The 14,609-nt window shown below is 37.5% G+C and overlaps 1 protein-coding gene across 1 annotated transcript in view; it reads left to right on the forward strand.

The window, feature by feature from the left end:
- The first annotated feature begins 690 nt into the window (after positions 1 to 690).
- si:ch211-269k10.4 (uncharacterized protein LOC100150242 homolog) overlaps positions 691 to 14,609 on the forward strand; it is a 45,089-nt gene continuing 31,170 nt past the window's right edge. Inside the window, exon 1 of the mRNA XM_051957074.1 lies at positions 691 to 747. The gene's annotated coding sequence lies outside the window, so the exon portion shown is untranslated. The remainder of the gene's footprint in view (positions 748 to 14,609) is intronic.

Here is a 14,609-nt window from a genome sequence, read left to right on the forward strand (position 1 = left end):
TGGCACCACACCTTTCCATCTACAAAACAACAGAACTTACTCCAAGAGGTCTAGGTTTCCCCCTGATAACAAAGATCTTGTAGGAGTCTTTGAACACACAGTGGAATTTTTCTGGCATCAGCTGATCCTCCCGAAGACCCAGACCTCCGATGGGAATAGTGATGATCATGGACTCATCACACACGAACGTCTTCCTCACCATCCTCCTGTGACCGATATCAAAGACCGTTAGAGCAGCTTCTGTCAGTGAAGATCAGTTGTTGAGGCTTGCAGCAACACCAGTAATACCTTTTTTTCTTTACTTTGCTCGATTCAGATCTGAAATTCTCTGCTTTCTCAAATGAGTTTGACAAGGAAATGGCACGACACGCCAACAGTCGTTGCCTCCTCCCTCCCTCACCACCAAACACCCCCCCACACACACCACAAAATGCTTGCATGCAAAGTGGTTTGACCAACATTTAGAACTGTTAACATCTAATATTTGAACTCATTTATACAAAAACCACATACTAAGTCACAAAAACTGTTAATTTTCAACTATAAATACCATAAAATACAACATGTAGCAATGAGGAAATAAGCTCTGAACATAATAATCTTACAGAGACTGCTACCAAAGTGAGGAAGTTCAAGTGTGTGAAGACCTCATCTATCAGTATTTTCAGGGAAGTGGAAATCATGCCGGAAGAGCAAGACACTTGTTTGAGGCAGAGGGTGAAATAGAATCTACTCAAGCCAAACACAGTAAGAATGATTTAAAATTCTATTATTTTGCACTGAAAACAGTTTTGTTTGACACAATTGAAATACAGAATGTAAAATTATGAGCATTTTAAAGCCTTTATATGACAGTATTTGTATTTATAAGTCTCTCTGTGTGTTAAATATCTAAGAAACGGTGTGTGAATTAGAGCTGCATCTGTTTTGTGTTATTATACTTGGTGTCAAGTTGCCTGAAAAAATAACTAGATCATTTAATGCATTACTATGTTATGTTAAAAGATCTTTCGTATTTATCTTTTTGCTTGATACGAACGTCAATGATTTTTCCCTGTGTATCAGTCTGTTACTGACCGGTAGGAATCTTTTATCGTCTGCAAATATAGATTTGTCTTTCATAAACTTCATAAACTTTATTTATGTTTTTTTTAAATATTTCGTTCCTGTTTTCGATTTTATAATGACAGAATATATAAAGGTATGGGAACTAAGTACATGAGGGCTGTCAAAGTATTTCAAAATAAAAGGGGAAGCTAAAATTGCAGCTGCTTTTTACAATTATGCTGCAGCAGTAGCATCTTTGTGGTGAAGATGAGTCCAACAAACAAGTCAAGCTAAGTTTTGTGCCAGTTTATGTTGCAAGACAAACCTAGGTACCTTAATGTATAAAGAATGATGTAAGACAGTTCCAGAAAAGACTCCATATCCTTTGATGCAACACAGAGTTAGGAAAGGCTCCATTTTCTCTCAGGTCTAATCTGTGTATTGAGTTTGTACAAAGATGTGATTAGTTCAGTCTTAGACTTCATGTCGGTCAGGAAACAGATGAATCTGTTACCACCTGTAAATTTAAATATCTCTTTCATGCATTAATACATGAATATTATTCATGTTAACCCTTCATATGTATCTGTTTTGTCTGATGCAAGCATGAAAGATTTTATATTGTGTATGAGTCAGTGAATGTATGAATTTATTTACCACTTGCACATATACATTTCTCTTTTATAAACTCCACAAAGATATGTTTTTTAAAAAAAAAAAAATCTAATTCACAATTTTCAATTTTACAATGGATTAACATATGAAAAATATATGAAGTAAATCAGAAAAAAGTCTGAAACCAGAAAAGCCAAACTGCAGCTGCCTTTTACAACAACAGTACAATAGCAGCTCCTTTGTAGGGAAGAGGAGCAACTCTAGTAAACAAGTCAAGATAGATTTTTGTGTTAATTCTTGTGGCAAGACAAATCTAGGTCATTTCTTGTATGAAAACCAGTAAGAAACAGTGCTAGGAAAAGCTCAATATTCTCTTCTAATCTGTGTATTGGGTTTGTACAAAGATGTGATCACTTCAGTCTTCACTTTTGTGGACTGGATTGCCTGTTTACAATTTCTTACTAAACAACAAACAAGCTCTGCACCGGAAAACATAACTGTATAATGCAAGGTATCAACCATACATGGCAAAAAATGGAAAAAGTAGAAATCCCAGAACAATGTACAACAACTTCCTGAAATGTAATGCAACAACCTTAAATTATCATCTTTCTGAATCAGCAAGTTTTTTTTTAAAAAAAACCTTCATTTCCACAAATTTTATACTGCACTATGTATGTATTTCACATTTTCAGTTCACTCAGTGTACTTTTTAAGACAGCATTTGTCCCATGTTGATGTTAAAGGACAAATAATTCACTCTCAGAAGGAATTTTTTCATTAATTATTCTGCAGTAAGGAAAACAGCTATCCTTTCAGATCTGAGAAGCATCATGGCCTGTGCTGATGTTGACATGGACATCGACGACTACGAGAATCCAGATGAAACGGACCAGAGAAACCCTGATGTTGACATGGACGTCCACGACTATGAGAATCCAGATGAAACTGACCAGAGAGACCCTCCGTTGAAACAGCAGCATCAGGTTTCAGAGATGAGGCCAGATAGCAAAGAACCACTGCATGACCTGCTGCAGAAACAGCCGGCTGCATTGGGGGTAAGAGAATCAAAGCAGATCTGGAAGTACAGCATTGTCAGGTGTTTTAACTCTTCTGTATCTGGTTGTAATGAACATCTTTATGCCGATGATGCTCCTGTATATTGTAGAGTGAATACTTCACAAGTTTATTCTCAGTAGGCATGAATGAGCTCTAAATGCAGATGATATGATCTTTGGAGGTGCTGACTCTCATGTCAGCTGCTGAGCACTCAGCTGCAAAGATCTGAAGGTCACAGTCTGAAGTCCACAGTACCACATCGTTCACAAAAAGCAAAGATGCTGCACTGTGAGATCCTCTCCATGAAAACCACAAACAGGATCAGGAGACCAGCAGCAGAACTGGTGGAGTCCAACACATACAGGAAATGTAAATGAGTTTGTGCCAAGCATGCAAACACAGCTCTCACTCTGATTGTACAAGGACCGAATAGCTTTTAACAAACATCCTGGTACCCCATTCTTCTGCAGTACTCCCCACACAGGGTCCCTCAAGGGACACAGTCATAAAACTTTTCCAAATCCACACAAACATGTGGACTGCCTGGTCAAACTCCCCTGATCCCCTCAGCAGTTCTGCAAAGGTAAAGAGTTGGTCCACTGTTCCACAGCAAAGATGGAATCTGCTTTCTTTCTCCGGAATCCAAGGTTCAAGTATTGATCGGAGCATTCCTTACAGCACCCTGGAGTAGTCTTTCCACAGGAAGACTAAGTATTGTGATACCCCAGTAACCTGAGCACACCCTCCAGGTCCCCTTTCTAAAAACAGAAAAGACCACCCTGGTCTGCCACTCCACTGGCACCAGATCTAATGACCATGTGACACGGAACGTAAGTGTCAGCCAAGACAATCCAACAATGTCAAGAGCCTTCATCCTCTTGGGTCGATTCTTGTCCACATCTAATGAGGATTTTATTGACTACCTCAGCAACTTCCACCACAGGTATGCTTCTGTTGCCACCAGGTAATCAGCTGACAGTTCTGCTCCTCTCTTTATCCAAGTGTCCAAGACATGAGACCACAGATCTGAGGACACAACTCCAAAGCTGATCACTGAGCTTTTGCCTAAGGTGCTCTGATACTAGTATACTTAGGAGAGACCTTATCCTCCAACAGTGGCGTATCCAGGACTTTATTACCAGGGTGGCCTTGATAGGACACAAAGCTAGTGTGGGGTGGCTATGGCATAGCGGAGTTTAATGCCATGTACGCAGCCGACCACAGTTCAAACCCCTGTACTTTCCTGCATGTGACATCCCCTCTTTCTCCCATGAGTTCCTGTCTCATAAGTGTTGAATAAAGGTGTCTATTCTGGTTTATTTTTAAATTCCATTTCCCATTATTACAGTCCTCAGTTATATCTGGTTATTTTAACTACTCTAAATCAGTAAAATATGTTCAGGATAGGGTACAAATTTTCTAAGAGCCATTTCCTTGGATTAAAGTCCTCATCTCTTCACAAATTAGATTAGATTAGTAAAATTCAACTGCTCTCAACTCATCCTGTAGAATAACATTATCAGCTCATCAACTGTGTCACCTGTATTGTTGCTTTACTAACTGAAGCGCCATCTTGTACCAATTACTGCAGTAAGTTGCTAGGAACGCTAGATTCATAACATCGAATTTTAAACAAAAAATTGTCTCAGATTAGTTATTTCACCAGTAAGCAGCTGTGTAATACACAGGATGATGTAGAGAGCTGGTTAGATCATGGGTAGTAGAAGCCAGACACGGAGCTGATGGGGTTCTATCCATCTTCTCGGCGTTTATTTCACTCTAGCTATGACATCCTGCTAACAATATATTATTCCTTACATACATCTTACATGTGAAAAGTAATCCCATGAGCTCTTGTTTCCTTACAGCGCTCATTAGCGCATCCATAGGCTGAACAGAAGTCCGGCATCTAAGTGTTGAGTGGCAAAACCAGCACTGTAAAAAAATATGCGAGCACCTTGCATAGTAGCTGCACGTGTGACGTTTCTATCATTGATTGACAGAATTTCTCTTGTTTCTCGTGTTGACGAACTTGACCAACCATGAGCGTAACCACCATCTCAGAAGTGAGGGGGACAAATTTTTCAGAGAGATTTATCATTCTCTTACATTTAATTGCACCGTCCTTAGTGGCTAAAGAACCACATAATCCCTAACAGCCACAGTACAATACCAGGGGACCAACTAGGCTACTTCTTTAAACTATAAAGTATAAAACTTTAAACTATAAAATCTAGAGTTTTAGTGGCCAAACTCGAGTTGAGTTGACAACAATGTCCCTTGAACATCTACTGGACGAGTAGCCAAAGGTGCCAAACACTGAACATGAAATGATCAGTACTGCCTGGTTTCTCCCTGCAATAGATATCTTATTTTCAGGAAGTTATAATCTCTCCTTACCTGTAAAGACCCTACATCCTTGTCCCTGCTGCTGGCCTCTGATCCATCTCCTCCCTGACTCTGCTCTTTCTGTTATGGCAATAAACATAAAAAATGTGGTAAGAAAAATTCTGAAATAGCATTAGGAAGAGTAAAAATTGCAGTAGAATTTAACCTCAAAATCACTTTAACCCATAGATAGATATTTTTTTCTCAGCCACTTATATTTTTTTTTTCACCTCTGCAGACCCTGCATGGTCAACATTACTGCTGGCCGCCGCCTCTGGTCCATCTCCTGCCTGACTCTGCTCTTTGTTATGGAAATAATCATTAAAAAATCTGAAAATCAAAATTCTGAGATAGAATTTGAAAGAGAAGCAGTAAAAATAGTTGCAAATTTAACCACTTTTATACCATAGATAGCCTATTCTTTTTTCTCCTCCCTGACTCTCCTCTTTTTGGACCAAAAGACTTAAATACATGGAGAGCAATTGTGAGCACATCTTCTGCCCAGAAATGAAAGAGGACTGGGTTTATTCCAAGAATAAACTAATTAGCAGTAATGTAACGGAGGCAACAACATTTAAATTATTGTTAACTAGCTTAACATATTGATATATTGCCACGTTTTACCCTGTCATCATTTAGCTAACAAGTCTAGCATTGTTTGCATCCAACAAGGTCACACAATTTACACGGTTTGTTTGGAAAGAACTGTGTAAAGTTTTTTGCTTCTTGCTGGCTCTGGCTGGTTTGCTAAACATTACTCCAGACGCACGTTCAGCGCTGCTCAGCACAGCAGCACGTCTCCTGTGGAACACCTGCGTTAGCATGCGCTCATGGTGCATTCAAAGACGGCTCGGGAAAACACGTTACTGGATGCTAATAACGGGTTTAGCTGTTGTAACGGCTGAAAAAAGTGCGGGGGGACAGAGGGGACAGATGTGGAAAGTGCGGGGGACATGTCCCATGCGTACCCCGCGTCCGTTACGCCCATGTGACCAACTACCTATCAGATCTGGGGTGGCCGCAGGGGTGGCCAATGAGATTTCAGGGGTGGCCCCGGCCACCCCAGGCCACCCCCTAAAATCGCCAATGTCCTCCAAGTCAATGGCAACTCAGTCATTACCCATGTGAGTGTTGATGTCCCCTAGTAGAACTTTGAAGTCCCCTGGCAGAAGTCCTTCCAGGACACCACCATGTGACTCACCGTTGTCTTGCAGCTAGAAGATCTCCAGAAGATCATCCTGGCCAGGGCCTGGGATCTTTCTGCATGGAGTTTGTATGCTCTCCCTGTGCATGCATGGGTTTTCTCCGGGTACTCTGACTTCCTCCCACAGTCCAAAGACCTGATGAAGTTAGGTGATAATTCTAAATTGCCTGCAGCTGCTGTCCAGGGTGTCCCCTGCCTAAGTCAGCTGGGGTAGACTCCAGCCCCCTTGTGACCCTAATGAGGACTGAGCGGTGTATAGATAATGGAGAGATGGATGTTTTTCTAAGTATGTTTAAAAATGATCAGATGCTCTTACTAGCCTTAAACTACATGTATTATTGTTGCATTCAGGATTTGTGAGATAATGTTACTGCGCTTTTCTGACACTGTTCAGTTATATTAGCTAGGCGCTTACTGCAAACAAATAAACACACTTACATCGACACAACAAGTGGATGTTTCTGCATTCTGTTAATTCTCATTATGAACATAAATTCTAAATTTGTACTATTTAGTGCAAATATTCAAAGAATGTAGTTTATACTGAGGACTGAACATGCTTCACATCTTATGTTTTGTTCTTATTGAGCTGTGAACACATTTTTTTTTGCCTTTGTTTGTTGGTCAGTTTCTGCAGATGATGAGCGGCCTCATCAGCGTTGGATCGGGAATTCTTTTTTCAATAATCTTTGACATTGGACAGTCGCTTTTCTCTCTATTCAGAGTCTCCCAGCTGACTGGAGTACTTGTAAGTCTCTGCTCAAGCAGGCATGAAAACATGAAAACTTTGCGCAGCATTAAAGTACATGAAATTATAGGCTGCTTTCTCCTCCTCCACAGTTCTTCTTTGCTGGAGTTACTTGCAACCTGTTGTTCATATATCCAGCATTACTGACTGTAAGTAAAATAAATTATACATTTGCAGGTGGAGAAGGTGATTATTTGCTCAAAGATTACTTGATTTTTTGTTACAGGCATCCCTCGCTATTAACTGTGGATGCATCATTGTAGCTGTTGTTGCAGCGTGTCTGATAAGCGTCGACCTGGCTCACTGGAACCCAGAAAACCACGAGCATTTGAAGGTAAAAAAAAACATGACAAAATGATACACTAGTCCTTTATAATATATTATAAAAGGTATATGTTCTAATAGAAGCATAATGTATATTTAATGATGCTTGTGCTCCAAACAGATAGAGGTGATGGAGCTCTGTGTGTTGGGCTTCGAAGTCTTCCTCTCTGCAATCCTCTGCATCTGGTTCTCTAAGGAGAAACGTGCAACATCCAACTGATGAAACTGCAAAAATTTTCTGAGAAGGACGTTGAGGATTTATACTTCAAATGAAGCATCCATATACATATATAGATAACTAGGAAATTGCTGCATGCTGCTCCTTAAAAGAGTTCAAGCAATGCACGTATTTTTTGTGTGTGTTTTTCTACAACCAGTGTGGCTTTTTCTTGTGTCTCAGTCACTTATGTTGAAGCTAAAACCTCTGCTGCACAGCCCGGCTGTGGTCTGCGTTTAATGTTTGACTCAGACAAAGAACACAAGACTTGTAGAAAGCAAATGTCAGTGTGATGAGACACTCTTTTGACCAGTGACCATAAATTGTCACGTTAAAATGCAGCTTCATTTTGAATAAATGCATTGCCACAGACAAGAGAAGCTTGTAATTTGAACTCTTTATAACTGCTATTATTATCAGCACAGAATACCCCCCCCACACACACACACAACTGTTGACACCTAAAATTTTAACTTATTTATATTAAAAAAAACATAATAAGTCACAAAAACGGTTTACTTTCAACGAGAAATAAAATAAAATTCAACATATAGCAATGACAAAATAAGCTCTGAACATAATAATCTCACAGAGACTCCTACCAAAGTCAGGAAGTTAAAGTATGTGATGACCTCATCTGTCAGTATTTTCAGTGAAGTGGAAATCATGCCAAAGAGCAAGACACTTGTTTGAGACAGAGGGTGAAATAGAATCTGCTCAAGCCAAACACAGTAAGAATGATTTAAAATTCTATTTTTATTTTTTTTGCCCTGAAAACAGCTTTGTTAAACACAATTGTAATACAGAATGTAATATAATGAGTATTTTAAAGCCTGTATATTATTGTATTTGTATTTATAAGTCTCTCTGCATGTTAAATATCTAAGAAACGACAAAGTATATGTGAATTAGAGCTGCACCTGTTTTGTGTCATTATACTTGGTGTCAAGTCGCCTGATAAAAGAATTGGATCATTTAATGCATTACTATGTTACATTAAAATATCTTTCGTATTTCTCTGTTTTGCTTGATGAGAACTTCAAGAATTTTTCATCATCAATCAGTTATTGATCGGTATGAAGCTTTTATCATCTGCAAATATAATTTCTCTTTCATAAACTTTATGAAAACATTATTTACATTTTTTGTAATATTTTATTATTATAGTTATCAATTTTATAATGACATCATATATAGAAAGCATGGGAACTAAGTACATGAGGGCTGCCAAAGTATTTCAGAATAAAAGGGGAAACATTGCATCTGCTTTTTATAATTATGCTGCAGCAGTAGCATCTTTGTGGTGAAGATGAGTAAGTCCAACAAACAAGTCAAACTAGGTTTTGTGCCAGTTTATGTTGCAAGACAAACCTAAGTCCCTGAATGTATAAAGAATGATGTAAGACAGTTCCAGAAAAGACTCCATATCCTTTCAAGTCTAATCTGTTTATTGAGTTTGTACAAAGATGTGATTAGTTCAGTCTTAGAATTAATGCCGGTCAGGAAATATATGAATCTTTTACCACCTGCAAATTTAAATATCTCTTTCATGCATTATTACATGAATATTATTAATGTTAACCCTTCATATTTATCTGTTTTGTCTGATGCAAGCATGAAAGATTTTATATTGTGTATGAGTCCGTGAATGTATGAATTTTTTTTTACCACTTGCACATACCGGGCTTTGCAAAAGTTCTGTTACACTCGGTTTCATGATCTTTAGAGACGTTTACATGTCGGAGTGAAAATTTCCATTAAATAAACTGAAAGTTCTACCTTATAGGCAGGTGTCCTTAATACAATTTTTTTTCTCCGGTGAAGTTGTATCAAGATGGAAGTCAAAAGAGTTGAGATATCTGCTCTCCTTTGTGCTGAGCATCAGCCGGATGATCGTCCACAGAGTCGCGGAGAGGCTAAAGAATGGTGAAGATCTTTCAGGTCTTCACCATTCTTGAAAGATCACTGAAAGATCTTCACCATTCTTGAGCCTCTCTGCGACTCTGTGGACGGTCATCCGGCTGATGTTCAGCTGCTTGGCTCTGTCAGACCTGTTGTGGCCAGCATGAAGGAGAGCAGATATCTCAACTCTTTTGACTTCCATCTTGATACAACTTCACCGGAGAAAAAAATTGTATTAAGGACACCTGCCTATACGGTAGAACTTTCAGTTTATTTAATGGAATTTTTCATTCCGGCAAGTAAGATCACGAAACCGTGTAACAGAACTTTTGCAAAGCCCGGTATACATTTCTCTTTTATAAACGCCACAAAGATATGATATATTCACAATTTTCAATTTTACAATGGATTAACACATGAAAAATATGTGACATAAATCAAAAAGTCTGAAACCAAAAAAGTCAAACTGCAGCTGCCTTTTACAACAACAACACAATAGCAGCTCCTTTGTAGGGAAGAGGAGCAACTCTAGTAAACAAGTCAAGATAGATTTTGTGTTAATTCTTGTGGCAAGACAAATCTAGGTCACTTTTTGTATGAAAACCAGTACAACACAGTGCTAGGACAAGATAGATAGATAGATACTTAATTTATCCAGACGGAAATTCAAGAAATGTACAACAATTTTCTAAAATGTAAGACAATACCCTTAAATTTCCGTCTTTCTGTCAGCAAGCATTTAAAAAAAAAAATCATTTCCACAATTTTTATACTGCACTATGTATGTGTTTCACATTTTCAGGTCATTCAGTGAACTTTTTAAGACAACGTTTGTCACATGTTGATGTTAAAGGACAAATGATTCTCAGAAGGAATTTTTAATTAATTAATTTGCAATAAAGAAAACAGATCAGAGAAGCATCATGGCCTGTGCTGATGTTGACATGAACATCGACGACTACGAGAATCCAGATGAAACCGACCAGAGAGACCCGCCCATAATACAAGATCATCAGGCTTCAGCGATGAGGCCAGATAGCAAAGAACCGCTGCATGACCTGCTGCAGAAACAGCTGGCTGTATTGGGGGTAAGAGAATCAAAACAGATCTGGAAGTAAACAAATAATCACACTTACATCTACACAATAAGTGAATGTTTCTGTGCTCTGTTTTTCTCATTATGATTATAAATTATAAATTTGTACTGTTTAGTGCAAATATTTAAAGAATCTACTACATACAGAAGATTGAACATGTTTCACATCTTGAGTGTTGCTCTTATTGAGCTGTGAGTGCTTTTTTTTTTCCTGTGTTTGTTTGTCAGTTTCTGCAGATGACTATTGGCGTCCTCAGTCTTGGAATGGGAATTATTGTTTCTATAACCACTGACATTGGACAGTCCCTTACCACTCTGTTCAGAGTCTTCCAACTGACTGGAGTATGCGTAAGTTTCTGCTCAAGCAGGTACAAAACTGTGAAAATGTCTTGTAGCATTAAAGCACATTAAACTGTAAGCTGCTTTCTCCTCCTCCACAGTTCTTCTCTGCTGGACTTATTTGCAACCTGTTACTCATATATCCGGCATTGCTGACTGTAAGTAAAACAAAAAATGTCCTTCCAAATGGAGAAGGTGATAATTAGTTCAAAAATTGCATGACTTTTGTTACAGGTATCCCTCGCTATTAACTGTGGATGCATCATTGTAGCTGTTGTTGCAGCGTGTCTGACAAGCGTTGACCTGGCTCACTGGAACCCAGCAAACCACGAGCATTTGAAGGTAAAAATATGACAAAATGATACACTATCACTAAGAACAAAGTCATTGTGCAATCGACATTTATATTTTGAAACAGAAGAATAATGTATATTTAATGATCTTTGTCCCTGAAGCAGTCGGAGGTGATGGAGCTCTGTGTGTTGGTCCTCGAAGTTTTCCTCTGTACAATCTTCTGCATCTGGTTCTCTAAGGAGAAACGCACAAAATCCAAATGATGAAACTTTTGAAGTTTTCTGAGAAGAAAGCTGAGGATTCATACTATAAATGAAGTGTGCCTATACATATATGAAGGAAACGGCTGTATACTGTTCCTTTAAAGAGTTTAAGCAATGCACATTCTTAGTGTGTGTTTTCTTGCAACCATTGTGGCTTTCTGTTGTGTCTCAGCCTCAGTCTTATTTTGAAGTTAAAACCTCTGCTGCACAGTCCGGCTGTGGTCTGCGTCTAATGTTTGTCTCAGACATAGAACACAAGACTTTTAGGCACTCCTTTGACCAGTGACCATAAAAAGTCACTTTAAAATGCAGCTTCATTTTGAATAAATGTGATGCCACAGACAAGAGAAACTTGTACTTTGAAGTCTTTATTATTACTATTATTATGAGCACAAAATATTTCTTTTCAGTGAAATTACAGGAAAAAATATAAGACAATATTTAGATATTCCTAAATGAAGCAGTCTTTATTTAAGCAACAGGAAACTTAGGAAACTGGCATCAATGTGAAGAGTCATTTATACAAAATTAAGTCAGCAGAGAGTCTGAAAAGATTCTAATTTGTCCAAACACCCAAAACTAGTCTTTCAAACTTGAGACAATGTCACATATTTTGTTCAAAAGAGCTCCAAAATTTATTGTCAAAAAGGCTTTAAAATAAAATAAATAAAAGAAAATGTAAATGCAGGTCTGATGTTTCAGTTAGGCCTACACCCAAACCTACAAAATACTCTTCACTTTTGACTTATTAAAGGTTCTTCCCACAACCTCTTCTCTAAATAAACAGCTGTTCCTCTTCTCTAAATAAACAGCTGTTATAGGTTCCTCAAGGAAACTCACAAGCAAACAGGCTTCCTTAAGGCTCTCTTAATTTTAAGACAACATGCCATAAAGAAAGATTCAAACCATATTTCCATCTAAAATATTATCCTTTATAAATCAGACAGACTTTATTTGCATTTCAGTTAAATAAGATTTATCACAAAGGGCTTTTCAGAGCAGCCCGTGCAGAGACTTTAACATGAGTGTAACTTCCTCTGATCTCAATCAAAACACGTGTAGCTTGAAGTGACCGTAGATGAGATGAACGTATTCTTCTTGTGGAGACCATAAAGAATAATATCACAATCCTGAGATCTCTTTTTAAGAATGTCAAATGTAAAAGTTTAAGTCTTACTTTAAATTCCATTTTTATTTTGTATATCAAAGAAAATGTTATTTTTTTTTACTGGTATCAAACATACAGTTTCTGCTTTGATCATTTGTGTAGATGGCATCAGAAGAGTGCCTATTATATATTAAAATATATTAAATATATTAAAATATAATATAAAATATATATGTAGTCGGGTGTATAATTGCATAATTTTCAGTCAGTAAAAGACAAATTAAACCAAGACAAAACAGTTGCCTTTATTAATATGTTCAAGAAAAGATGTGCAATGAGACAATGCATGCTAAACAAAACCAAAAAACAGCAGTAGTCAGGTAAGAAATGGATCATTTTTTAAAAAATGTACAATTCAAATGTTAAGATTTTGTTGATTTTGCCGCATTGATTGCCCAGAAATCTTGGTAGGAAAAGCCTCACCGTCATTCAGATTTATATTTAAATAAATTGACATTTAGTCCAAAGAAGAGCAACACTGAACTCCTGCCTGCATGTGTTTTGTTTTTTTTTACAACTTTAAATGTCGTGCACAACATAAAGACATGAGAAAGACAAACTTTTCAAATACAATCTAAACTGCAACACATTTGGAGACTACAGCTTTCTGCACAAATGTGAAACAAATGAGCAACACGTTACTGGGTTCATATCGATATCACAGCTATTATAAGATTACACAGAACGCATTATAAACAGGCAATTCTACATCTGTATTTGGCCAGTCATGCATATCAAATACAAGCAGCTTGTTATGTATTTTTAAGACATTTTTGACACAGAAACAACAAAAACTTTGACAATCTTTGTCCGTTGCATTCTTAAGAGTGGATAACATCATCAGGCTGGTAAACATACGTGCGGGTTGGTTGTTGGTTTGCATCAAATTCAGTCTGCCCGTTTCAGCAGTATGGTGGGCTACAGAACAAAGAAAGAAAAGAAAAAAGACTAATATACCTGTTGTAAAACATTTTATTGTACTTACATGCAGCTGCCGCATGTGTATGAAGAAAATGACATACCAGAGTGTTGAAATGTGATCTGCACACAGCTTTACTCAACCAGTAGATCAAGAACAGGGCTATTAAGTTTTCAACAACCAGCAGACTCATTATCAGTCCTCTGACTCCTTCACTCAGCTATAAAATGAGAAAAACAAAGTTAAAGTACATAAATATATGTCTGCTGAATTAATGTAAAGAGCCACTTTTAACTCAATCAATGGTGATGTTGTTTTAATGTACCTTGGGGTAAGGATAAGGACCAGGACCGAAATGGAAAACAAGCACGTTGAGACAAAACGCTGCAAGTGACCAGAAAAAGCCGATAATGTTCAGAGAGAAGGACAGCTTTGCCTGGAGGGTGAAACAACAGTGTGGTTAAGAGCTTTGTTCAATTACCAGAAAAAATTTTTCTTGATCTTGGTAAAATTATTCCTCTCAATACTACTGAGAAAACCTCGAAAAATTTCAAACAAAAAAGCTGTCAGAAACTGTAAAAAATGATTATGCAAGTCTTCCTGAAACAATACAAAAGTCAAGAATTAGTCAATTAGTCAAAATCATCATTTTTAAAGATAAAACTCACCACATGTATGTTTGAATATTTCCCTGCAGCGTACGACAGCATGCCAGACACCAGAAACTACCAAAATGATCAAGCATATCAGCTGTTCTACATGAAAACATAACAAATTCAATGTACCAGTGAGACTTTTAAAAAAGTTTTTGAAATAGTTTTCTTACCACAACACTTGGCAGAGTGAACATTTTGGTGATGTAATCTGCAAAACTCACTCCAAGAATGAAAAGAAAGATACCAGCAATGGCTTGGACTGCCTTGTAAAAAACAAAAAGAGGACATGTTAATCTAAGAACAATAGAAAATGCAGAAATCAGAGAAAATCTGTGTGAGAATGTTGCAATTTTTGTTGTAAATTCAAAAC

This window comes from Acanthochromis polyacanthus, chromosome 12 (assembly GCF_021347895.1).
Source record: "Acanthochromis polyacanthus isolate Apoly-LR-REF ecotype Palm Island chromosome 12, KAUST_Apoly_ChrSc, whole genome shotgun sequence".
NCBI classification, from domain to species: Eukaryota; Metazoa; Chordata; class Actinopteri; family Pomacentridae; genus Acanthochromis; species Acanthochromis polyacanthus.